A 27,891-nucleotide genomic window follows, 5' to 3' on the forward strand; every position below is an offset into this window, starting at 1 on the left:
CAAATAAGAGATGTGGATGTTATTGAGCTGGGACCTTGGTACACCTAGTGATTCGCGGCCAATCAAATTGGCTTCTATGCTCAATTCAAAAGAGAGAGAGGACTATGTGTCCCTGATTCAGGAGTTCCACGACATCTTTGCTTGGAGCTATGATGAACTTAGGGGTATTTCTCCCAATCTAGATGTGCATACTATTCCTGTAAAGGAAGGTACCTGCCCTGTATGTCAGAAAGTAAGGCATATGCCTTTTTAATTAAGGGACGGGTTGTTCGAGGAACTACAGAAGTTGTGGAAAGCGAGTTTGATCTTCCTTGTTCAACATATTGAATGGTGCTCACCAGTTGTGATCAGGAAGAAGAAGAATAATCAGTTTCAGCTCTCCATAGATTTTAGATAGTTGAACAAGCAAATTGTTAAAGATTACTACCTGTTTTTATTTATCAATCAAATTTTGGATCAATTAGTGGGTAGGGAAATCTATTCGTTTATGGACTGCTATGCAAGGTATAACCAAATGGCGATTGCTGATGAGCAAGACAAGCTAAAAACGACATTTATTACTATCTTTGGTACCTTTGCGTACCATGTGATGGAATTTGAGTTATGTAATGCACCAAGTTCGTGGCAGAGAACAGGTGACAAAACCTTTGGTGACATTTTCCCCGAGGAATTGAAAGTATTCATTGACGATCTGGGGGAAACCACCATAAGGGATAGACAATTAATTATCTTACGGAAGTGTTTTGAGTGTTGCAGACAATTCTGCATAGCTCTCAACCCACAGAAGTGTGTCTTCAGAGTTCCTTATGGGCTCTTGTTAGGCCATGTGGTCAGTTCCATAGGGATTGCGACTGATCCTGAAAAGATGAAGGTCACGGTCGCCATGAGTCTACCGTGTACTCCAAAATAAGTGCATAGCTTTCTGTCATCGGTAGGTTATTATTGGAGGTTTATCAATGCCTTGGCAGAACGAATGTTGCCACCACTGATGAACCTATTGTCCTTTAGTTGTCAATTTTCATGGAGTGATGCTTGCAAAGTATCTTTTGACGATGTAAAGCAGGAGCTTGCCAGAGCACCTGTTTTAAAAGCACCAAAAAGGGGTGAAATGTTCTATATATTTTTAGTAGCAACTATGTATAGTATCAGCTACTGTTTGGCCCAAATTTGGGAGGAAAAGTGGTATCATGCGATAGCTTTTGCTAGTCGGAAGTTGGGCATATCGGAAATTAACTACACCTATATGGAGAAGTTGTGCCTCGCGATGGTATTTGCGACCAAGAAGTTCAAGCACTACATTCTTTATGAGAGGGTGGTTTTTTATACGAAGGCAGAAGGGCTTCAAATAAGTTACAGCCGCCTAATCGTTTAGCAAAGTGGTTAATCACTTTGTAGGAGTTTGATTATGAGATTAAGAGCAAGCTGCCGAAGCTTCAGGGCATTGTTGAGTGTCTTGTGGATTTCGAAGAGCCAAAAGAGGTCGTCGCTGAAGGAAGTGATATGGAAGCATTGTTTAAGATTGATACATCGTCTATTCCCTCCTGGTATGCTGCTATAATGCACTATCTTTCTATGGGAGAGACTAGAGCTACTCTATCAAAACCCAAGAAGAGGAAGATTAAATAGCAAGCATTGAAATTTTCTTTGATTGCAAGGACATTATATCGGCAAGGTGTTAATGATATGTATCACCGATGTGTGATGCCTGATGAGGTTTCCTTTATTTTGGAAGAGTGCCATGATTCCGCTTGTGGGGGGCACTTTGCTGGGCGGTTGATGGCACAGAAGGCTTTACGAGCTGGATATTGGTGGCCGTCCATCTTCCAGGATTCATTTGACTATATTAAAAGATGTGATATATGTCAAAACATGACAGTCGAGAGAATATGAAGTCTCCACTTACGCCTATTATGGCTATCCTTCCATTTGAGAAGCGGGGTATCGATTTTGTAGGACTTATTATCCTACCGTCTACTACTCAGAAAAGATATATTATAGTAGCAACTGATTACTTTGCAAAGTGGTCAGAAGCACAAGCGATGAGACAGGACAATGCAAAAGAGACTGCTAGTTTCCTACTTGAGCATGTCATCTGTCATTTTGGTCCCCCAAAGGAAATAGTATTGGACCGTGGAACTCACTTTTTGAATAAGGTAATTAGAATCCTGACTGAAGCACGGAGCATCAAGCATAACAAGACAACCCCTATAATCCGCAAGCCAATGGATAGGTTGAAAGTACCAATAAGCAGCTTGTGGATATCCTATCCAAGATAGTCTCTAAAAAGAAATGGGACTGGGATACAAAATTATATGTGGCAGTTTGGGCGTATAATACGATGTTTAAACGAGCCACTGGCCACACTCCGTTCAAATTAGTTTACGGGGAGGAGTGTGTCTTGCCCTTAGAAATTGATTTTCGGACCATAAGATTTGCAATCACTCATTCTTTGGGTGATGAAGATACTTTATTTGAGCGGTTTACAACTATAGCCCACTTGGATGAGCTCAAATTGCAGAGTTTGTTGCACCAGGAGCTAGCTAAACGTCGGATGAAACGGTTGCATGATCTAAAGGCGAAGAAGTATACCTTTAAAAAATGGCAATTAGTTCTGTATTACGATGCACATAGGGAGCTATTTCCAGGAAAGCTGAAACCTAGATGGGATGGCCCTTACAAGATAGTTCGGATAGGTAAAAATAAGTCCACGATTTTATTAGCTGATCTACAAGAAGTGGAATTTAATAATAAGGTTAATCTTAATAAGATTAAATCTTATTATTTCTAAATATGCTAACGTGCTAAATACATTGCAAGTCCATGCTGGGGCTGATTTGAGACATGGCAGGAGAGCTTAAACAGGTCGATGGGTCGGTTAATCCCTTATTTGGAGCACCCATATCTCGAGTAAAGATATCATCAAGGGAGGCATATCTGGTGGAGCAAGGGATACAAAGTGGTTGAGCAAGAAGACGGTACCTTTGTGTGGGAGATTAAAGTTTTCTGCCATCACTGTTTACAAATCTTGACAAGCATCCCTGTTGAGTTTAATGAAGAAGGTGAGATGGAGCCGTCAGTTCATCCTCTAAATATGTTGAATTTTGATTATCATACTTATGGATAGAGGAGTTCCTGATCGCTGACTGTGTGAACCCCTTGTGGACGTACATGTTATACTTTGATGGAGCGTCCACCAGGGGGCCTAATCGAAAAGGAAGTATTGGAGTATGTCAAGAATCGTGTGGTGGGGGGACTTGCTCAAGATGTTGCGTTGAACACACACATAATGCACAAGGAGAAGCTCACTCAAGAGACAAGAAGAGAGATGGAGGCCAAAAACGTTTTCTTGCTGGTTTCTTCTTCTTCTTCCACACACTTTACAATGTACACAAAGTATAGATAAGATACAACATAAAGGAAAGTAGCCTACTAAGTCAAACAATGCATAACCGACTACACTAGTCGACTAGCACTATAACTATGCCAGCTGTAAATAGGTGTAACAACCTGAATATAATAAGTAATGAATCAGTGGCCATGTGAGAGTTATAATGACCACCGACGTGCTAAGTGTAGATGTGTGGACCCATCTAACCAGGTGGTCCATCATCAATGTTCGCATGTGTTGAGCTTATCATCTCAACACTCCCCCTCAAGCTCAACTGCATCTCTTCAACTCCAAGTAAGCTTCGAAACTTTTGAAGCTTCTCTATACCCAATGCCTTCGTGAAGATGTCAGCTATCTAATCCTGTGTGCTAACATACACCAAGTCAATCTCACCTGCTAGTACTTTCTCTCTCACAAAGTGGTAGTGTACCTCAATATGTTTTGTCCTGGCATGGAACACAGGGTTCCTAGCAAACTGTATACTACTCATGTTGTCACAATAAATGACAACTGGACCTTCCATCTGCACATCTAAATTAGCCAATAACTTTTGCAGCCATACTACCTCACATGCTGCAATAGCAACACCTCTATACTCAGCCTCTGTACTCGACAAAGCAACTGTAGGTTGCTTTTTGCTGCTCCAAGCAACTGCTGCACTACCAAGAGAGAACATGTATCCACTGGTAGATCTTCTATCAGACATACTACCAGCCCAATCTACATCTGTGTATCTAAACACCTGTACATCTATACCTGCCTCATAGAAAAGTCCATAATGTAATGTGGACTTCACATATCTCAATATGCGTCTGACTGCATCCAAATGTGGCTTTCTAGGTACTTGCATAAACTGACTCACAAGACCAACAACGTAGCTCAAGTTTGGCCTTGTAATAGTCATGTAGATTAAACTCCCCACTATCCTCCTGAACATAGTAGGGTCTTCTATCTCATCCCCAACATCAGCACTCAACTTTACATTCTGCTCCAACGGGACTGAAAGTGGTTTGCATGCTGTCATACCATACTTAATCAACATATCCAAGCCATACTGTCTTTGGGACAACCATATACCATCATCACATCTGATCACCTCAATGCCAAGGAAGTACCTTAGCTCACCTAAATCCTTCATCTCAAACTTCTTCTTCAAAAGGTCCTTGACTTCAGCAATCCCACTATCACTATCACCTATAATAATCAAGTCATCCACATAGATGACTATGATGACCAAACCTGCATCTCCCTTTCTCGCATAAAGTAAGTGATCAGCATCAGAAACATAAAAGTCAATATTGACAAGATGCTCTCTGATCTTGTCAGACCATGCTCTAGGTGCTTGCTTGAGCCCATAGAGTGCCTTCTTCAACTTGCACAAATACGTGGGATGCTCTAAATCTTCATAACCTGCTGGCTAATCCATATACACTTCTTCCTGCAAATCACTATGCAAGAAGGCATTCTTCACATCTATTTGTTGCAACCTCCAACCTTTGGCTGCTGCCAAGCAATCACACATCTGACAGTTGCCATCCTAGCAACTGGACTGAAGGTTTCTTCATAATCTATGCCATATGTCTGGGCATAGCCTTTTGCAACCAGCCTAGCTTTGTACCTACTAACAGAACCATCTACATTGTGCTTAGTCTTACAAACCACTTACATCCAATAGTTTTCTTGCCCTTCGACAATGATACTAGATCCCAAGTCTTATTGGCCTCTAATGCAACCATCTCCTCATCCATTGCTGCATCCCAACAAGCATGACCAACAGCCTCCTCAAAACATGTGGGCTCAACATCCTCAATCACCTTCACCATATAAGCATAATGGTGAGTTGCATAATCTTCAAAACCAAATTTGTTAACAGGGTATCTCACCCTGCTAGACATGTGTACCACTGGATCACTCAATGGAGCCTTTGCATTGAGGTGTTCTCTCTGCACACCTGGAGTCCTCACTGAAGGAATGCCAAGCTCATCATCCAAGCTCTCTGAGCCATTGGAGTCTCCATCAAGAACTACATCAATGCCATCTGACACTTTATTCTTTCCTTTGTCTTTACCTATAGTGCTACTAGATGCACCTGAAGATGTAGAGCTACTCCTTAGTCTCCCAGACCAAGGACTACCAGATGATGTCTCTGGTCCACTAAGAGTCCGTGATTCTTGCTTTTCAACCTGCACATGAGTGTCATGATCATCATCATCATCCAATGCATCACCACTAGATGCATACCAACTGCTCATTTCATCAAAGATGACATCCCTGCTCACTTTGAACTTACATGTAACAGGGTTATAACAACGTACCCTTTCTGCTCTAAAGAGTATCCAATAAAGACACGCTTTTCAGCCTTTGGATCTAGTTTCTTCCGCAACTCATTTGGCACATGAACATATGCAATGCAACTAAACACTTTCAAGTGTGAGACATCAGGCTTCTTACCTGTAAAACATTTTTCGGGGGTCATACCATGAACTGCAGCTGTGGGAGTTTTGTTCATAATATAAACAGCAGTATGAACAGTCTCAGACCAAAAATGCTTAGGCACATTCTTTTCAGCCATCAAGGCACGTGCAACTTCTGCAACATGCTTGTTTTTCCTTTCTGCAACCCCATTTTGCTGTGGGGTATACCTGCATGTGAACTATCTCTTTATCCCATAAGACCTCAGAAAATCACTGAACTCATTCGAGAGGTACTCTCCCCCTCCATCTGATCTCAAGCACTTTACTTTCAAGCCTGTTTCTCTTTCAACTGCAGCCTTGAAAGTTCTAAAGTGCTCAAACGCTTCACTCTTTTCCTTCATAAAATATACCCACAGCTTTCTAAACAATCATCAATGAATGTGACAAAGTATGAACTACCTCCAAGAGATACATTTTGTGTAGGTCCCCAAATGTCTGTATGCACAACATCAAGGATATTTCTGCTTACATCTTTGTCATGTGAAAAGGGTTGTCTTGCCTACTTACCAAACTGACATGCTTCGCATACCTTATGAAATTCTGCAACTCTAAATGTAGGCAAACCTGTAATCAACCCTTTGGACTACATTAATTTCAGCCTTTGTACATTTGCATGTCCAATGCGTTTATGCCAAATTTCAATATTTGCAACAACACCTTTTCCTTTAGCATACATAGTAGCATTCATAGTAGGAATTCCAATATCCAGAGTAAACATACATCCAACTCTACTTCCCTTTGCTACCAACCTACACTTGTCATTAAAGTCTTCTACAAAGCAGCCCTTTGCATTAAATCTAACTTGCAGCCCTTGCTCTACCATTTGACCGACTGACACCAAGTTCTTTGTAATAGATGGCACATGTAATACATCTGAAAGACTCTTTGACTTACCATCATGCAAGGATAAGGGAACTTTTCCAATGTGTGAAATTGGGTGGTATGAATCATCACCCGTCTGCACATAACCTGCATTTTGCAAATCTTGCATCTCTCCAAACCATTCTGCATGGATGGTCATATGATTGGATGCACCTGAATCAATATACCAAACATCATTATGTGTTCCCTTTCCTGTAACAGCATTCAGCATATGTTGCATAACAAACAAATGTTCATTTTTGTCTTCATTCTTTCGTGAAGACGATGCATAGTTTGCTTGCTGCAACTTATCACTGCGAATATCATCTTTCTTAGCATAACATTGGGCTGCAATATGACTTGTTTTGCCACAGTAGTGACACACAATACCAGAGTTGTTAGAACCTCTGTTCTGCCATCCACCTTTTCCTCTAAAGCTCCTCCTTCCTCTAAAGTTACCACAACCTCCTGAAACGTGCATATCGCCAAATTGCTGATTCAATCTATTTTGTTGGTTGTCACTACCATGTCCTGTACCACGGCCTCTTGAGGAGAACCTGCCACGTCCCCTTCCTGAACTGGAGTAGAAAGCTTGGACCTATTCACCACTTTTTTCAGATGTCTCACTCTGCATGTTGATCTCTTCAGTGATCATAAGGGAGACCAACTCATCGAAATCTGGAAATGGCTTTCTGACATATACGGAAGTTACAAAAGACTTCCAAGCCTTTTCATTGTTAAGTCCACCCAAGATAGACGATACCAAATCATCATCATCGGGCATTGCATCAATCACTGCCAAGGCATTTGCACTGCTCCTTACCTTCAGTACTTGCATACTCATTGATAGACATCTTCCCTTTCTTCAATGTATTCAACTCTTGCTTAAGTTGAATATTTCGTGCCTTTGTATTTACAGAAAACATACTTTCAAGTATGGTCCAAGCTGCATATGAGTTCTCTGCATTTCTAATATGTCCCAGCATATTATTGTCAATTACTACAGACAGCCAATACATGACCTTTTTATCTTTTGCATTCCATTACTTCCATGCCTTTGTCTCTTCTGTAGTTGGAGGATCACTCACCTCTGGCTCCTTTTCTTCACCTAAAACAAACTCGTAGAGGCCTTTTCCAATAAGGAAGTTCGTGAAATGGAACTTCCATGAAGGGTAGTTGTTCTTGTCAAGCTTATCAATGATGGGGCTTCCACAGTTCTCTACTATTATCACAAAACTAATACCAAATAACAAGCAAATCTTCTACAACCCTCGAGCTGTAGTGCACAACAATATACGAGACAGCCTTTTTTACTGTCTGCTCAACAATACATGCAATCTGCAACCTGTTTACAAATAAATCTTATGTTTGCTCCCTGCAAACACCTCAAGAATTACAAATTCACAATCTATAACCTGCGCATCCACTTTCGGTCAAAACAGCCGAAATCACAATGTACCCTGAAACTGATGTCCGCAACCTTGCGGCTCTAAAATGGGGCCTAAAACGGCCTCAGATGCCCAAAAAAACTGGGGGAAAGCCCTAAAGGGCCTATTTGCAGAATACACAATACTCTTCGCATACACCAAATCTCACTGCAATCTGAGATTTTTTGCTCGGCCCTGCTTTTGATGCCTCCATAGGCACTATCCAAGAGAGAGAGTGGAAGGATGGGAGAGCTTCTTACTTGTGGCTTGCTTGCTCGAACCTTGCTTCTTCTCCTTCACTTCAGCCTTCGAAATCAGCCTCTCTCAGTGGCATTGCTCTAATACCATGTCAAGAATCGCATGGTGGGGGGACTTGCTCAAGATGCTGCGCCGAACACACACATAATGCACAAGAAGAAACAGCCTCAGACGCCCAAAAAAACTGGGGAAAAGCCCTAAAGGTCCTATTTGCAGAATACACAATGCTCTTTCCACACACCAAATCTCATTGCAATCTGAGATTTTTTACTTGACCTTGCTTTCGATGCCTCCACAGGCACTATCTAAGAGAGAGAGTGGAAGGATGGGAGAGCTTCTTACCCATGGCTTGCTTGCTCAAACCTTGCTTCTTCTCCTTCACTTCAACCTTCAAAATCAGCCTCTCGCAGTGGCATTGCTCTAATACCATGTCAAGAATTGCGTGGTGGGGGGACTTGCTCAAGATATTGCGCCGAACACACACATAATGCACAAGGAGAAGCTCAATCAAGAGACAAGAAGAGAGATGGAGGCCAAAAACGTTTTCTTGTTGGTTTCTTCTTCTTCTTCCACACACTTTACAATGTACACAAAGTATAGATAAGATACAACATAAAGAAAAGTGGCCTACTAAGTCAAACAATGTATAACCGACTATACTAGTCGACTGGCGCTATAACTATGCCAACTGTAAACAGGTGTAACAACCTGAATATAATAAGTAATGAGTCGGTTGCCATGTGAGAGTTATAATGACCACCGACATGCTAAGTGTAGACGTGTGGACCCATCTAACTAGGCGGTCCATCATCAATGTCCGCATGTGTTGAGCTTGTCATCTCAACAAAGTAGTTATCCGAGATCCCCGACATAGAGTTACAATAAAATTATATGCTTATCTCGGGGTGGGATTCACTAACAACATGGTAGAGTATAAATCCCTGGTTATGGGATTGAGTATTGCCAAGAAAGGTGGCATTAGGTGGTTGTTAGTAAAAGGGGATTCCCAGCTGATCTTAAATCAACTTAATAGGACATATACAGTCCAGAATCCTCTCCTTCGTATGTATCATTGAACTGCTATAACCCTACTTGATGAATTTGAGAGCATATCTGTTCAGCTCATTCCACTTATTGGAATCAATTTGTGGATTCATTAACCAATTTTTCTTATGAGGAGGATCTCTTTTTCAACTGTGGTCCTAGTCCGGATGTTGTTATTGATGATGAGACGCGACCTAATCTCTTGTGGAAAATGTTATCAAACCACGCGTTATATAGTAGGCAATGGTTGATATGGGTAATGAGAAGAGTAGCCAAGACCCATCTACCACTATTATCTTGGACCTATAGGTTAATTTGACGACATGTTATGCGTATGCCTCTTGCTGTATATGTAGGAGGAATGGGTCATAACTTGATACATTCAGTTTAGGGCTGAGCGCCCTGTCTTTCCCCCTTGGAGTGGAGCGTGTGTTTGTATATCTGCCTTCTTCCAAGGAGGGATCTATATGAGCAGATTTGCTTGATTTCTTTAGGGCAAGAGGGCCAGTTTTTTTCAGGTTTTAATGATCTATTTCCTTAGGCCAATGGGGCCAGTTAGTTTGTAGTGTAATGTGCTATTTCTTTAGGCCAAGAGGGCCATTCGTTTGTTTGGTGTGGGTACAGTTAATGGTTTCTTGTTGTAGTGATTGCATCATATAGGTTGACGAAGTCACTGGAGGAAGTATTTGCTGCGAAGGAGCTTCTTGTGGCCATTCCAAGTGGTTTCGTTTCCTTTCTGAGTCTTTTCCCTTACGAAATTAATGATATAGGCACATGTAAGGGTTGCTTTCTTTTGTTTGTTGCAGACTAGCACTCGAGGCATGAAGTCCCAGGATTAGACTTTGTATGGGAGGTCTGATTAGTCATTGCCTCCTACAAGGCATTGTCAGGCATTGAAAGACCTGTTTTAGATGGGAATTCTAGTGACCCTGTTTTGTTGACCTGCTAGGCGGCCCGGAGTTCCTGTTAGTTGTGAGGCAGTTAGAGAAGCCTACTAAAATAATGATGGAAAGAGACAAAACTCTAAATATCTGAAAGACAATATATGACTGTATGGAGGTGTGTAAAAAGGGGTTCTAACCCCTATAAAGATAGAAATGAAAAGAAAGAAAAATCATTGAGCTGTTGTTTATTGCCTTGCAAAGGCCTGGTAGGTTCCTAGGGACGAGTCAAACCCGGGGCCGATGCCTTATTTTCCTAGGGTGGCATCTACCTGAAAAACAAAGAATATAAAAAGGTTGGAGTGAAAATAAAAGTGAGCGTTAGAAAAGGATTAAGTGACGCCTTGCGTGGGCTTGGTAGGTTCTTGGGTACCGAGACAGGACCTGAGGTCGATGCATTGTTCTCCTTGGGTCACTATGCTCAGCTCCCTCCTTTTTACACGCCCGAGTATGGAAAATAAGAGGCTAAAGACCCAATGTGTTAAATGACAATATTTGTTGATCAAGCTATGGGAGTCCTCGCCTAGTAGGAGCTCCTAATTGAGTTGTCCTTAGTTAGGTAGGTAGCTCAGACCACCACTTAGGATGACCTCTTTGATAGATCTTTTTAGCTTGATTGCGTTGGAGCAGTTGGTTAGTGACTCACTTTCAATTTTCTGTTAGATTATGCTAGGCCTACTCCTCGTGGATTTCATGCCTTGGTTTTGACAAGGGGGTAGGGTGAGAGCTGTGTTGTGTTTTTATTATGTATCTTTTTTGTATCATCTTGATGCTCTTTGTGGTTGTGTTTATGTGCAGATTTGTTCGTGGGATTCGACAGGCTGAGTCGCCCTATCCCGTGGTCGCCAATGATAGATGATTTTTGATACTGAGAAGTTCTTAAAAATAGTCAAAAATTACGAATTTCAAGGGAAAAATAGACTTGGTCGAAGGCGACGGTAGCAATCAGTACGATTTTAAGTGGCAATGCCCGGGAATGGCTTTAAAGACCCACTTGACAAAAATTGGTGAATTTTCATAATTTTTTGGCATATCAGATGAGACCCTGGGAGATTCCCGACAGTGGAGGAGTTCAAGATGAATGTCCAAAAATTTTCGGATCGTAATTCGGACACCGGGCACGAAAGGGGGAGTGCCCGGGGAGGTCAAGACTAAAGTCAAGTGGAAATGGGACTTAAGGGATGCCAAAGGGCATGACCTTGGGGGCTCCCTAAAGGGGGCCCAATCAAAAAAACGTTTTTTTGAGGGAAGAAGAAGGTGCCTGATTTTTCACGCCAAGAAGGAGGAGGGCGCCATCATTCTTAGGCAAGAAATGGAATATGGGGGCTGCAAACAACCCCCCCCAACGGATTACATGCCTGAGATACTCTTGATCTTCCCCTCTATCGCTCCAGTCCACTCCTCAAATGGCTGCCTAGTTCAAGAGATCAGATTTCAGTATTTCTCTCTCCTCCCTCTCTCTCCTGCAAGGGGTTGTTCCTGCGTGTGAAGAAGAATGAAGTCGGGTTCGTCCCGCATGGTACCGGATTGCTTCCAAACCAAAGGTGGGCTGAAGATGGCAGCGTGGAGGTGAACTAAGCAACAAACGGGCCCTAATTTGCAAACCCGCAACAAGTTTCAAAACTCAAAATAATGAGAAATACACTGTAATGACATTTTTACAAAGAAAATTGCTCTTTTTTCATATTTGATGAGGTTAGCAATGTTTATATGGGCTGAAAATTGATGGACATGTTGTTTGCTGTTGGTTTTAGTCTTTCATAATAAAAAAATTAGAAAATATACACTTAAAGTGTAGGAAATAAATGGAAAAAACCCGAAAAGCATGGTTTTTAGAGTAAAAATGGGATTTTTTGGCTTAAAATAAAAAAAACATGAAACAAAACACCAATAAAATCTACATGTTTGTTGTTTAAAGACTCAAGAGCCACAACTCTGAAATAATGTTAAATTTTTTCTATTTTTATTGATAATAAATAAGGAAAAATAAGTAAAAATAGGAAAAAATGCTCTTTAAAAGAGGAAAAACAGGGAATGGACGAGGAAAATTATGGATGTGTCTGTGAGTATGTACTGAGAATAAAGCATGAGGGTTTGCCTCAAGTTATCCCCATTTATGTATTTTTGTGAGTATTTACTATCTATTTCGTGCGAAATACACATGAAATTATCATTTCACCTATCACTACAAGCAAAACTCTAAACAGTAGGGAGAGAGGGGAGTTTGAGCATTGAAATATGTTATAAAATCTGATGTATTTGTTGCATTATTCATATAGGATGACGTTAAGTTAAATAAAGGGAAGTATAGCACGAGTGTAAGGCTCGGTGTTTTCTCTCATTTCAGTAATTATGCGTTAGTGCATGGAAGCATGAAAATAATGGATTTGCACAATGCACGAGGCTATTTTTCAATTGTTTGAGCACTTAATCATATACACATTTGCATCAAGCATCGTGAAATGGTATCAATTACAAGCTCCTGGATGCATAGCACTTGGTTTCTTTAGGACTTGAGCAACGTAGAGAGAGTGAGCAACCCCGCTGTAGGTCTAGACGACAGGTCAAAGGGGATGGATAAGTGCATTCTTGAAATGATAAATATATTGACACTAAGAGGGGAGTTTGTTTCGAATGTGTCTATATGTGGAAGCAGCACATCGAGGGGCCAATCCCCAAGATGTAGGAGAGCTGCAGTAGGGCCACAGCAATCAGCCGGTGGGGTGCCCTTGTGTGTGTGACATGTGGCATTTATTACTGATATATGTATACTCTCCCTCTGAGGAGACAGGGAAAGGAAACATTTGTTGGATTACAGACTATAAACACGCAGTGATTAGTGTTTAGGATAGTGTATCCCTCAACAGACGCTCCTGGCCCGCGAAGACGTGTGGTGGGGTTGTCTGTTGAGGGCATGAGGTCCGGCTAGTGCCTTAGCCAGTGCCGGCCCATTTTAGGTTCCATCACCATCCCTTCCCAAAAAAGCTTTGTCCTCAAAGCTTGGGAATATAGAAAGAATTACAATGAAGGTAATGGTTGTAAACTACTAAAAACTGTCCAAACAAGGCTATTTTAGGAGAATGGTCATAACTTTTGAAATACAGGTCGGTTTTCAGCATATGAGATGTCATAATGAAGTAGAAATCATATAGTACCTTTCCTAATCATAAAGCTTGCAAATTGATTGAGATAAGTCAATTTATTTTATGACAGAAATTTTGGACTGCAAGCTGCCTTGTCTTTGGAATGCACTTTTCCATATGTAGTAACCATAGGAAAATCATTAAAACTGCAGCACCCATTTATGAGTTACTACCTTGTATGCAATACTCCAAATAAATATATCAAGTACCCTCGGGATCAAAAGGAAATTCCTCAAAATAATAGTCACAAGCATGGGTACCTGTCCAAGAATCATGCATATTAGCTATACCTCCCGAGTCAAATGGGAAACCACCCAAGAATTCATGATTACCACCATGAATACTAGGATCATAGGAAAATGAGGCATCCAAATCATATGACATGTCAGCACCATGATCATATTCATGAGAATCAAAAAGAGCATGATCAACTATAGGCTGATGTATCTCATCATCATAAGTATCCTCAAGTAGATCATCATCATATGAGTATACATTCTCATCCATTTCTACAAATAACTCTCTTTGTAAACCATTATCACATATCTCTGCATCCTCATGCTCTTCATTGTCTATTAAACACTCTTCTTCACTTTGATCTTCATCTTCTTGACTATCTTCATGCTGAAATTCTTGCTCTTGGTCTTCTTGTTCTTCAGCTTGGTCCTCTTCCACATCTTCTTCATTGACATCCTCTTCTTGAGTTTTTTCTTCTTCATTAGCTTCCTCATTTTCATCTATGCTGTAACCTCCTTCAGTTTGCATGGTATACAATCTTGCATTAGTTACCATAGGCTGATCATAATGATTTCCTGCATTACATGGTTCATGCTATCCATGGTCAACTAAATGTGGCTGGAAATAAGATGTATGATGCTCATTCCCATAAGATTGCTCTTGAAAGTATTCATGACAATTGCATTTGACATTGCTATGCTGCCCATAAGCATATGCATTCTCATAGGTATGGTTATAAGTGTGCTGCCCAACATCATTTGGATGAGGTTCCAAAGAAGAAGCATATCCATCATGCAAATAAGACCCACCAAAATAACCTTGCTGCTACTCATATGCATCATGTTGATGATCATAAGCATAAGAGTCCATATAAGCATCATTTCTATTCTCAAAAGAACCACAATAACCATTGACTTGACAAGGAGGATTGCATACGTGGTTCTCATGAACGAATCTATCATAGACATAACCATTTTGTTGATGCTCAAATCCATTTGGAAGTGGATGACTTTGACCATCTTGGCATGAAACATGACATCCATAATGTCCAAAAGAACTCATAAAACTCTGTCTGTTTAAAGAAGAAGAGGCATAAGGTCCACAACCATCATATCCATAGATTGGAGTATCATAGGAAACACTTCCATACACATCAGTGCCATTCTCTTTTTCATGAGAAATACCATATGCATAAACATTTTGCTGAACTCTACGCGCTTGTTCCATGCACCTATCAACAAAAGACACAAGCTCTTCAACTTTTATATTCATTTCTGTGACATCTTTGACCAAACTTTCCATTGTAACCATGCTGTCCCTGTTACCCCTATGCACTGTTTTGGCCATAACTTGAGTAATATGGATCCAATCGAGGTGCTTGATAGCTCTAATCGAAGCCCACAATGTCTAGCTTCAATTAGGAATCCTGGTTTTAATTTTGGTATACCAATATCCCATTCTAGAAATGATTCTTTAATCCTGTCCACAGTAGACAGCACCCTGTTTTACCCTATTTATGCCCTATTTTGACCAAACATCAACTTCATACCAACTCCAAAGCTTAGATCAACATAATAGAAATTTGGTAGAGTCACTTAGGCATCAAATGACCTGCATTAAATGCATAAGTACCAACACCAAGTCCTTTGCAAAGCTGTAGGCATAATTCACTGCCAACCCAAAACTTCATTGCATGCATGGTTCAAAGGCATTCTTCCTCCAATCCAATGCCAAACCCAAAGCATTACATCATGATCTTCATATAGCATTCCATGGTACATTACATTGAAATACATTCTTCTTTCACTTTCCAATGCTAAGATGTTAAACCATGTGCATACATCATTCACTGATGTTTGAAGAAGAAAGAAGTCCAAATGCTTTGCCCATTCTTGTCATACAATCATGCTACAAGAATACTTGCTAGAATGCTTGCCAATAATGATTGTAGAAGACATCCAACCATCAATGTTTGATGCTTGTATTATTGAACCCAATCCACTGACAAATTTCATCTTTAGAAAATTATCAAGATGCTAAGAATTCAAAATCTTAGTAGGCTTGAAACTCTATATGCTACCCATGACTCATAGCAAGTTTGAGGCTTAATATATTCATGAAATGATCCAATGTCAATGGATATTTTTGAAGCTGAAGTAGAACCCAATGAAAAGAACTCAAATAAACCAAAATCCCTTTGAATTAGATCACTTATGGGTAAGATTTCATCAATCCTTTGTAGTCGCTTGTTGCTCCCATTGATCAAGAGTGTAGGAAGACTCCATATCTTCTTGCTATGCTTGAATCATTGAGTTAGAATACTAACCATTGCTGAGCTTGAATAGGTGAAGTAAATAATGAGCCCTTGAAGAGTCTTAAGCTGAAATCCCCATGATTTGAAGAAGATTCAAGTGGAATTTAATGTTGCCCTACTGATTCAAGACATTCAAGAGAGATAGAATGCTTGAAATCCCTATGATATGCTTGGATCTTTACCCAAGAATGGTTGTAGAAGTTTCATTGATAGTCCTTGGACTAAAATGGAAAAGAAGCCCCTTCAAATGGCCAAGGTATAACCAAGATTTTGAAGAAATTCCATCATACCCTGATGTCTATTACTCCAGTCTCTTCAATGATGAAGAAAGTAAAGCAATGATGCTTGTAACCCCTGTAAACTGATGAGAGAAGCCATCATTGATGCCAAATAAACCAAGTCTTCAAATGAATTTGAAGATATAAGCTATTGTCCATGAAACTTCCATAGCTCAACTTGTAAGAGCTTGAAAGAAAGGAAATGCCTTCAATCTTGGTCCATTATTTGATGCAAAGAGTAAGGGTCATTCCCAGGGATCTTCATGAGCAAAGAATACTTCAAATTTTGAAAAAGAACCCTAACATTGAAGAGCTTTCCAATGCCTATGCTATCCACACCCTTCAATGAAGAAGAAGAACTCCAAATCCTTCAAAGTTGCCTCAATCTTGATCAAAGATGGTTGCCATAGTAATGAAGATCCTTCAGGAGTTGTCAAAGACCAAAAGGCCCATAGATTTAATAAAAAAAAGTGAAATTTACTTGCTGCTGTAATTGACTATCATGAATTAGGGTTTTCATGAGAAGAAAGCTCCAAAATGGTTGAAAATCCATTCTATGCTTGAGAGATCCCATGTATTTGACTTTGTATAGGATTGACTAAGTAGCTAGGAGCTCAATAGCTCCAAATTTTTGTGACAGTACAGACCCCTGCATTTTTGGTGCAACTCGCGTGTTGACATACTCCTATAATACGAAACCAAAATGAGCCAATGGCTATATTATGCTACTCTATATGATGCTTAGTCAATGGCGAATTGAGCTTTGGCCACCATTTGATATATCAATGTCAAGGGAGAGAGATAGAAGCATAAGAAGCCATGGATCTTGCAAGAAAAGCTTGGGGAGAGCAGAGAGAATGACTATTTCCAAAATTAACCTTGCCTCTCTCAAAAATAACCAAGGTTTAAGTGTCCTCCAGTCATGTCTAGCCCTTCTCTGGTCCATGTGCCTTCAAAATGGGGTAAAATTTGATGACAACTTGCCAAAGTAGCCATGAACCTCCATCTTGCCACCATGTCTCTATCAAGAAGCACTAAAATAACCACGGTTTGAAGTAATGAAGCCAAACTAGTTATTTTCAAGAAGAAACTAAACCATGTAACTATGTCTTCAACTCCAGTTACACTGAAATGATGCTTGTAACCAAATCTTCCATGAAAATGACCTCCCCAGCTAGATCATAATCATGAAAATGATGGAATTAAATCCTGCCTTGGATCAAAGCAAGGCTTTGATACCAATTTAATGAAAGGATTCTTAACCTAAACTAATTTAGCCTAATTCTAGCCTGTGAACATGAAATTGACAAGAAATGGACAAGAAATTGGCAAGAAACCATAGCTAGAACTGTCATTAACTATTGATCCGGGTTTTCTACAACCCGGATTATTACCACAAAATTTGGCCAAAGCCCCTATCAAGAGCTTACCATATCACTTTGGGTTTACTCTTCAAGCACTAGGTATGCTACATTGCTTCTCAATTATGATAACTCTAGCAAATGGGGGGAACAAGTTCTTAGGAGGCATGTCAATGTAAAGGGTAAAAGGGATGTTTAACTCTTAATGAAGATGAAAATGGATTACACCTAGGAGTTGAGTGAATGCATAGATTTTTCAAAGGACTAGCCTCCAAATACACATGGGCTCCGCTTGCATCACTAAGATTTGGAATCTATCACCATCATTAGAGGACACCTCACACTAGCACACAAGTCAATATCCACATCATGATGTCATTTGGATCTTACACAAAAGCTTACAAGCATGGACCCCTTCTATCACATGCTTATATGTATTTATATATATATGGAGGACTAAAGTCAAAGCAGCTTTTGGAAGTTGTTTTTTATAATCTCAATAACTCCCAAGGAAAAATGAATTTCAAGAAAATTCCCTCAATGTCCGATCGGTTTCAAGCTGGTCTACAAAGTTGTAGAAGAAAATTTTTTCAAATTCCTCACGGATTTGAAGTTACGAAGGCGCAGACTGCTAGCTACATGCAATTTTCTTCTCTCTTTCACCACACCAACTTTCCACTCTATCCTTCTTGTAAATATATTATAATAATGTGCTTTGGGCACCCACCTCTTGTAATCTAGCTCCATTTCTCTATTTTGTCTACCACCACCCTTGGCTTCTTGCATGATGACCAAGGTGGGGACTTGTCCCATCCACTATTTTCCATATTTTCAAAGATGCCATATATCATCTAGGATTATGTTAATCAAGAAGATTAGCTTAATCTAATCCCTCATGGAGGCTATATAAAGAGCCCATGGAGAATGAAGAGGGGGGAGGAGAACAATGACAAGTCCATGAGAGCACTCTAGAATATCCTCATCTCTTTGAGGTAAGCTATGAGTAAGTTCTTTTATTATGTAGTATAATGGCAAGCTTCCTCTACCTCTTCTCCTATTATCTCCCTCTCTTATCATCTTCTCATTCCATGTAGCATAATGGCAAGCTTCCTCCACCTCTTCTCCTCTTGTCTCTCTCTCTCCTCTCATCTCTCTCTCTTATATTCCAATATGGTGTCTAGTACATATATTCGCTCTTGTAAATTTATGTCTTGGTTCTCTTGATTCTCTTTGAGAAAAGGGATGCCCTAGCCCATCCTCCCTTTGGCTAGGTGGTGCCCCTCTTTAGTTCTCTTAGTGAGGATTGGAGGTTGGATGGGTAAGAGGCAACCCGTTCATCATTTCAGCCCTCACTATGAAATGAAATGGTTACAAGGGGAGAAACAAACCAAACTTCTTGTTCCAAAATAGCATGATCCCAAATGGTTGCTCCCCTATTCATAGGTAACCCTAGCCTAACCCTAGCAAGCCTTAAAATTCCTACATTACAATACACCTATTTGTGTCAGGTCTTGCTAGTGTTATGTACACTTTGCCCTATTACACAGGGGGTGTGCCGGCTTACTGATGGATTCATTTGACATGCTTGGGTGTTTACTCAATGTCTATATGACTGTCACATGTGTATTTATGCCCACTTGATACTGGTTATGCTTTGACATTCAATGGTTGACTTGGTGTATTCATTTTGCTTATAGTTTGCTCTCATTGTACCTAATTGTAATTTATTAAAAGTAGTTATGCATGGACTATGCTGTATTTTTCATGTTGAATCATCTTGATTTATGTATTTTTTATGGTACTTGGTGGGTAGAATCATTAGCTATCAGTTCTGGTCATTTTGCCTTCATTTTGGTGGTATTTTGGCTATTTACAACACTTTACAACAAGCAGTTTTGAACTGTCTACACTATTTTAGCTTGTAGTATGTGAGAGCTGGGTTTGAGACCCGATTAGGACCCACCATTCTTGAAGCAATGGAGCCTGGTTTTGGAGCCAAAAAGTGTCTGAGAGGCGGTAAAGAGCCAATTTTCATGAAAAATCAAACGCTGGTGGATGGCCGAGCTAGAGTTTTCCTAGATGCATTTCGACGTCAGGAATCCAACGCAAGTCTCGGTTTGTCGATCGGAGGTTGTTTGACCCCCCATTTAATCCCCGCAAGGGTTGGCATTGTAAAGCAGCTACTGGATCTGAGAGCCAAAGAGTGCATGCCAACACCCAAGTTTATAGATTTCGGCGTCACGAAGCCAGCCGTCCAATCGGATCGCGAATCGAAGTCTATTTGCATCCCCAAACAGGCTGAAAACCCTTCCATAGTAGTGTGAAAGTGCTTTTTTTAAAGTGGATGTTTTATAAATGAAATAAAATGAAATTCTAAATGAAAAAAACATGCAAAAACATGTCATGATGCAGGGAGGGGTGTTTTTTGATTGACGCCCCATTTTTTGGGGATGTATGTGCCTCTTGGATACTCAATCATGTAGAGAGAGAAGGGAAGATCCCTGATCCATGCAGAGAAGGCAAGATTTTGATGATAACCACGTGCAATATGATGAAGGGAATGAAATTCTGATTTTTAGTATTTCTCACTCCTCCCTCTCTCTCCTGCAAGGGCCGATCCTGCGTGTGAAGAAGAGTGAAGCTCGGTTGGTGAACGGCGTGGTATCGGATTGCTTCCAAATCAAAGGTGGGCTAAAGATGGCAGTGTGGAGGTGGGCTGAGCATCAAACAAGGCCTAGTTTGCAGACCCACAACAAGTTTCAAAACCCGAAATAATGAAAAATACACGGTAATGGTATTTTTACAAAGAAAATGGCTCCTTTTTCGCATTTGATGAAGTTAGCAATGTTCAAATGGGCTGAAAATTAATGGACATGTTGTTTGCTGCTGGTTTTAGTCTTTCATAATAATAAAACTCAAAAAATATACACTTAAAGTGTGGAAAATAAATGGAAAAAACCTGAAAAGCATGGTTTTTAGAGTAAAAAATGGGGTTTTTGGGCTTAAAATCGAAAAAGCATGAAACAAAACACCAATAAAATCTACATGTTTGCCGTTTAAAGACTGAAGAGCTACAACTCTGAAATAATGCTAATTTTCTTCCATTTTATTGATAATAAATAAGAAAAAATGGAATTTTTTCTTTTTAAAGGGGGGAAAAATAGGGAACGGATGAGGAAAATTATGAAAAATTATGGATGTGTAAGTGAGTGTAAAATGAGGATAAAGCATGAGGTTTTGTCTCAAGTTATCCCCATTTATGTGTTTTTGTGAGTATTTATTGATTATTTCGTGCGAAATACACATGAAATCACCCCTTTACCTATGCAACGAGGTAAAACTCTAAACGGTGAGGGAGGAGGGAAGTTTGAGTGTTGAAATATAATATAAAATTTGATGCATTTTCTACATTATTCATATAGGATGACGTTAAGTTAAATAAAGGGAAGTACAGCATGAGTATAAGGCTCGATATCTTCTCTCATTGCAGCAATTAGGCGTTAGTATATGGAAACATGAAAAGAATGGATTTGCACAATGTACGAGGCCATTTTTCAATTGTTTGAGCACTTAATCATATACACATTTGCATTAAGCATCGTTAAATGGTATCAATTACAAGCTCCTGAATGCACATTTCTCTAGGACTTGACCCACGTACTGAGAGTGAGCAACCCGACTGTAGGTCTAGGACGGTGGGTCAAAAGGGGATGGATAAGTGAGGATAAGTGCATTCTTGGAACGTTAAATATATTGGCACTAAGAGGGGAGTTTGTTTCGAATGTGTCTATGTGTAGAAGCAGCCATCGAGGGGCCAATCCCCAAGATGTAGGAGAGCTGCAATAGGGCCACGGCAATCAGTCTCAGTGGGGTGCCCTTGTATGTGTAATACGTGGCATTTATTTTCGATGTATGTATAGGAAACATCCATTGGATTACAGACTATAAATGCGCAATAATTAGTGTTTAGGATAGTGTATCCCTTGACAGGCGCTCCTGGTCCGCGAGGCCATGTGGTGGGGTTGTCTGTTGAGAGCATGAGGTCCGGCTAGTGCCTTACCCAGTGTCGGCCCATTTTAGGTCCCATTAGCAGTGCGTCTACCAAGAGCTGCCTATAAGTGGCAGTCTCCGAATCTAGGCTGTAAAGGGACCTAAGTTTATAATTTCCATTAGGAGTATGCTAAGCTAACCATAAAATGGGGTTTATTCAAGGATGGAAAACCTTGGCTTTCCCTATACAAAACTTACTGATGGACTTAGTTAGCTATGTAGAGCATGAGTCCTCTATAGAAGAGAATTTAGGTGATGAGAGGAGTAACCAGTTAGTGGTTACCCCATCCTCTAATGCAATGGCATGGGCCGAGATTTTCCTTGGTGTGGTCTCTACCCAAGAGAAATCATGTATAACCATCCATCAACCTAGAGGGCATGGAATAAGTATTTGGAAGCTATGGCGGTTATAGCATCAACAAGTGATTATGCTAAAGCCGTAGTGCCATGGGAAAAACTCAACACACAGTGGAGTGTAGTTATGGCTAAAACATCCCATGTAGTGGGGCATCGTGCCAAAATTTTAAGTATCACAAGGATGTTAGAAGCCCTAGATGTAAAGGGAAAACCGTTGCTTAAAAGTCATGGTCCCCATGTCCTAAGTGCTAAGGATAAGTTTGCTTTGGATGAGCGGAAAAAGATCCTAGATAAAGCCATCATGGAACTGCCTAGGAAGGGGCAAGATATGAAAGATTCTCTAAGAAAGGATCGGAATGACATGCTAAGAGCTATAGGTCTCCCTAGACCACTTTATGAGTTGGCAGAAAGGGACATTAAGGATAATATTAACCTCCCTACACCAGTAAAGGTTAAAATGGAAGAGGTTGGAGACCCCAAAACACTAAAGTTAGGTCATGAATATGAGGATTTTAATGGGCCAGTGTTGATCCCAAGAAAGAGGACTAAATGCCCTCCTTCTTATAGGGATCTCCCAATAGGTTAAAGAGGATCTGATGGTGCATTTATGAGAATACGACCTAACTTGCCTTGCATGTGGGTTCAATGATATTCATCGGATGCTCGTATTCTCAAGTACCCTAAAGGGAGAGGCTAGAAAATGGTATTAGAGCCTCCCAAGGGGGTCTATTAAATCCTTTGAGGAGTTGAGTGATCGATTTTTAGATGAATACGAAAAGAAGGTGCCTATGACTTAAGTTTTAGGGTAACTGATGCAGATTAGGCAAGAGTCCTATCCTTCTGTTAAAGAATCCGCTAGAGCCTTTGATGATATTCTGAGGCTTTGGCCAAGAAGAGCTACTAGATTGCCAGGTGATGTGCTATATGGTCTCTTTTTGAGTGGCTTAGAGATTAACATGCAAATCCAAGTGGGATTGCGGAATCCTAAGTCGTTAAGGGAAGCAAAGATGCATACCATTGATTATGAGGGACATATTCAGAGATGTTGGGAAAACTTTTGGATTTTTCCCGCTCAATACAAGTGCATCCTAGCTTCCAACCATTTCTACAAGGAGACAACTCACTTGTTGATACCAAGGCAGCCTATGAGAGGAACCTTGGTAGCCAAAATCTCCAAGAAAAAAATGGCAATAGTAGGGATAATATACCCCTTGGGGATAAAAATATTCCAATCCCAGTAAGTCCCATCACGGCTTGAACACTTCCATGAGAGATAGTTGTGACAGTGGAATTGATAGATCCATTAGGTCTACAAGCTTAGATGAGCGTTCTATGAATGGTTCTAGTTGTGCTCCTAGTAAGGCTCTTGAGATACCTTTCCAATTTATAGATGAATCATGCTTTCGAGTAGATGCTATTCCTTTTAGTAAAACCGTGGTTCCTATGGCTAAGCAGTTGTTGCAGAGTGGACAAAGGTAAGTAAAGACATCTCGTGTAGAGAAGATGTGGCATGCCAAAGGTCCACCTGTACTAAATAGAAGCCATAAGGTTGTGAGGCCATCTAATAATGGTGATAAATCCACAGTGAGTCCATTGGACCAATGTGGGCAGATGAGGCAGTCTAAGAATATGAAAAGGAAAATGAGATGGGTTTGGAGGCCCAAAACCCCTAAAAATACTGTTGGTGTGTCAGATGAAGGGCCAGGAATTGCATGTGGACATGCTTTTATGGATTCCCAAGAGGATGCGACTAAAAGCCATAATGCGACATCTGACAATAGGGACCATCACCCTGAGATGCATCTATGTGATGGGTCTAGGCTTGAAGCTCTATCTAGTTTGGATCGTATCATTGACATATGTAATGGTCCAATTAGAGAAGAGTTGAATGATCATAAATCCATGATTCTCCCTATAGGAGGAGTTATTGGAAAGTTGAGACAAGCGATCCGTTTGAATGACGACCAAGGGGATGAGATATATCAACCTAATGATGTCATTCATTCAGCTCATAGTACCCAAGAAGAGATGGCCATTATTACTGAGATATCAGTAGAAAGGCTTGGGCTAGTGGATCTACAAAGAGCATAGATCAAGCTTTTAGCTGACTCACATGAGTAGCATGAGGCTAGTCCTCCTATTTTATGCTATCCTTGGTATCCTGATTAGTTTGATAGGATGTGTTGTATATGCCAAGGAGATCATATATTGCATGGATTAGAATGAACTATCCATTTTAGGCCAAGAGGGCCAGTTAGTTTGCAATGCAATGTGTTATTTCTTTAGCCAAGAGGGCCATTCGTTTGTTTGGTGCGGGTGCAGTTAATAGTTTTTTGTTTTAGTCCTGTGCTAGATAGATTCAAAGTAGAGCTTGGAGGGAGCCTTTTGTCACGCTAAAGCTTCTTGTGGCCCTATCTAGGTGATATCTCTCATTTATGAGTACCTGTCTTTTCATGCTATATGTGTTTGTGTACTTGTGGGGGATTTCTTTTCTTATTGGGGTATCGAAAATCAAGGCATGAAGTCCTAGGATTAGGCTCTGTATGTTTGGGGAAGGTCTGAGTAGTCATTGCCTCCTGCAAGGCATTGTCAGGCATTGTGAGACCTATTTTAGATGGGAGTTTGCTGACCTGCTAAGCAGCCGTTCTAGGAATCACTGTTAGTTGTGAGGCAGTTAGAGAAGCCTACTAAAATACTGATGGAAATAGACAAAACCCTAAAAACACCATATTGGGGAATATGGGAATTTTCCATAAGTTTGGGACACGTGGTCAAATCTTTGGATTTTTCATAACTTGAACACTATAACTCCAAATCAAGCGCTCTATAGCTCAATAGATTCCATTTTTCAAGAACTTTCCAATGATAGGTCATATCATATGGTTTTGAGAAACTTATGGGCATGTTATCCAGTGCCATCTTTTTAGTATTAAAAAATGGAAATTGTGAGATTTCCAAACTCAGTAGTATTGTGTTTAAATATCTGAAAGACAATATATGAATATACAGAGGTGTGTAAAAAGGGGTTCTAACCCCTATAAAAATAGAAATAGAAAGAAAAAAAAATCTTTGAGCTATTGTTTATCACCTTGCGAAGGCCTGGTAGGTGCCTGGGGGCGAGACAAAACTCAGGGCCGATGCCTTGTCTTCCTAGGGGTGGCTTCTAGTAGAAAAATAAGAATAAAAGAAGGTTGGAGCGACAATAAAAGTGAGCATTAGAAAAGGATTAAGTGTCGCCTTGCGCGGGCTTGGTAGGTTCTTGGGTACCGAGACATGACCTAAGGCCGATGCCTTGCTCTCCTTGAGTCACTACGCTCAGCTCCCTTCTTTTTACACGCCCCAGTATGGAAAATAAGAGGCTAAAGACCCAATGTGCTAAAAGATAATAATTGTTGATCCGGCTATAGGAGTCCTCACCTAGTAGGAGCTCCTAGTTGAGTTGTCCTTAGTTCGGTAGGTAGTTCAGACCACCACTGAGGATAACCTCTTTGATGGTTCTTGTTAGCTTGGTTGTGTTGGTGCAATTGGTTAGTGACTAGCTTTCAACTTTCTATCAAATTATGCTAGGCCTACTCCTCATGGATTTCATGCCTTAGTTTTGACAAGGGGGTAGGGTGAGAGCTGTGCTGTGTTTTGTTGTATATCTATTTTGTATCAGCTTGATGCTCTTTATGGTTGTGCTTATGTGTAGATTAGTTCATGGGATTCGATGGGCTGAGTCGCCCTATCCCGTGGTCGCCAATGAGAGTTGGATTTAGGACCCAATTTGGACCCCTTCTTGAAGCGATGGAGCCCGATTTTGGAGCCAAAAAGTAACTGAGAGGCAGTAAAAAGCCAATTTTCATTAAAAAAACAAACGATGGTGGATGGCCGAGCTAGAGTTTTTGCAGATGCATTTCGACGTCAGGAATCCAACGCAAGTCTCCGTTCGTCGATCGGAGGTCGTTTGACCCCCCATTTAATCCCCGCAAGGGTTGGCATTGTAAAGCAGCTACACTGGATCGGGGAGCCAAAGAGTGCATGCCAACGCCCAAGTTTATAGATTTCGACATCACGAAGCCAGCCATATAATCGGATCGCGAATCGGAGTCTGTTTGCACCCCCAAATAGGATGAAAACCCTTCCACAGTAGTGTGAAAGTGGTTATTTTTAAAGTGGACATTTTATAAATGAAATAAAATGAAACTCTAAATGAAAAAAACATGCAAAAACATGTCGTAATGCAGGGAGGGGCGTTTTTTTATTGACACCCTATTTTTTGGGGATGTATGTGCCTCTTGGATACTCAATCATGTAGAGAGAGAAGGGAATATCCCTGATCCATGCAAAGAGGGCAAGATTTTGATGGTAACTATGTGCAATATGATGAAGGGAATGAAATTCTGATTTTTAGTCTTTCTCTCTCCTCCCTCTCTCTCCTGCAAGGGCCGATCCTGTGTGTGAAGAAGAGTGAAGCCCGGTTGGTGAACGCTCGTCCGGCGTGGTATCGGATTGCTTCCAAATCGAAGGTGGGCTAAAGATGGCAGTGTGGAGGCAGGCTGAACATCAAACGGGGCCTAGTTTGCAGACCCACAACAAGTTTCAAAACCCGAAATAATGAAAAATACACGGTAATGGCATTTTTACAAAGAAAATGGCTCCTTTTTCGCATTTGATGAAGTTAGCAATGTTCAAATGGGCTGAAAATTGATGGACATGTTGTTTGCTGCTGGTTTTAGTCTTTCATAATAATAAAACTCAGAAAATATACACTTAAAAGTGTGGAAAATAAATGGAAAAAACTCGAAAAGCATGGTTTTTAAAGTAAAAATGGGATTTTTGGGCTTAAATTTGGAAAAGCATGAAACAAAACACCAATAAAAATCTACATGTTTGCTGTTTAAAGACTCAAGAGCCACAACTTTAAAATAATGCTAATTTTCTTCCATTTTTATTGATAACAAATAAGAAGAAATAAGAAAAAATGTTTTTTAAAAGAGAAAAAAATAGGGAACGGACGAGGAAAATTATGGATGTGTCTATGAGTGTATAATGAGGACAAAGCATGAGGATTTGCCTTAGGTTATCCCCATTTATATTTTTTTGTGAGTATTTACTGCTTATTTCGTGTGAAATACGCATGAAATGACCTCTTTACCTATGCAACGAGGCAAAACTCTAAATGGTAGGGGAGGAGGGAACTTTGAGTGTTGAAATATGATATAAAATCTGATGCATTTTTTGCATTATTCATATAGGATGACGTTAAGTTAAATAAAGAGAAGTACAGTACGAGTGTAAGGCTCAGTGTCTTCTCTCATTGCAGCAATTAGGTGTTAGTGTATGGAAACATGAAAAGAATGGATTTGCACAATGCACGAGGCTGTTTTTCAATTGTTTGAGCACTTAATCATATACACATTTGCATTAAGCATCGTTAAATGGTATCAATTGCAAGCTCCTAGAGTATAGCACTTGGTTTCTCTAGGACTTGACCCACATAGAGAGAGTGAGCAGCCCGGTTGAAGGTCTAGACGGTGGGTCAAAAGGGGATGGATAAGTGAGGATAAGTGCATTCTTGGAATGTTAAATATATTAGCACTAAGAGGGGTGTTTATTTCGAATGTGTCTATGTGTGGAAACAGTGCATTGAGGGGCCAATCCCCAAGATGTAGAAGAGCTGTTGTAGGGCCACAACAATCAGTTTAGTGGGGTGCCCTTGTGTGTGTAATACGTGGCATTTATTGCCAATGTATGTATAATCTCCCTCTGAGGAGAC

This window comes from Lygodium microphyllum, chromosome 14, assembly GCF_053477565.2.
Source record: "Lygodium microphyllum isolate KBCC chromosome 14, Lygodium_microphyllum_v1.1.10, whole genome shotgun sequence".
In the NCBI taxonomy this organism is placed as follows: Eukaryota; Viridiplantae; Streptophyta; class Polypodiopsida; order Schizaeales; family Lygodiaceae; genus Lygodium; species Lygodium microphyllum.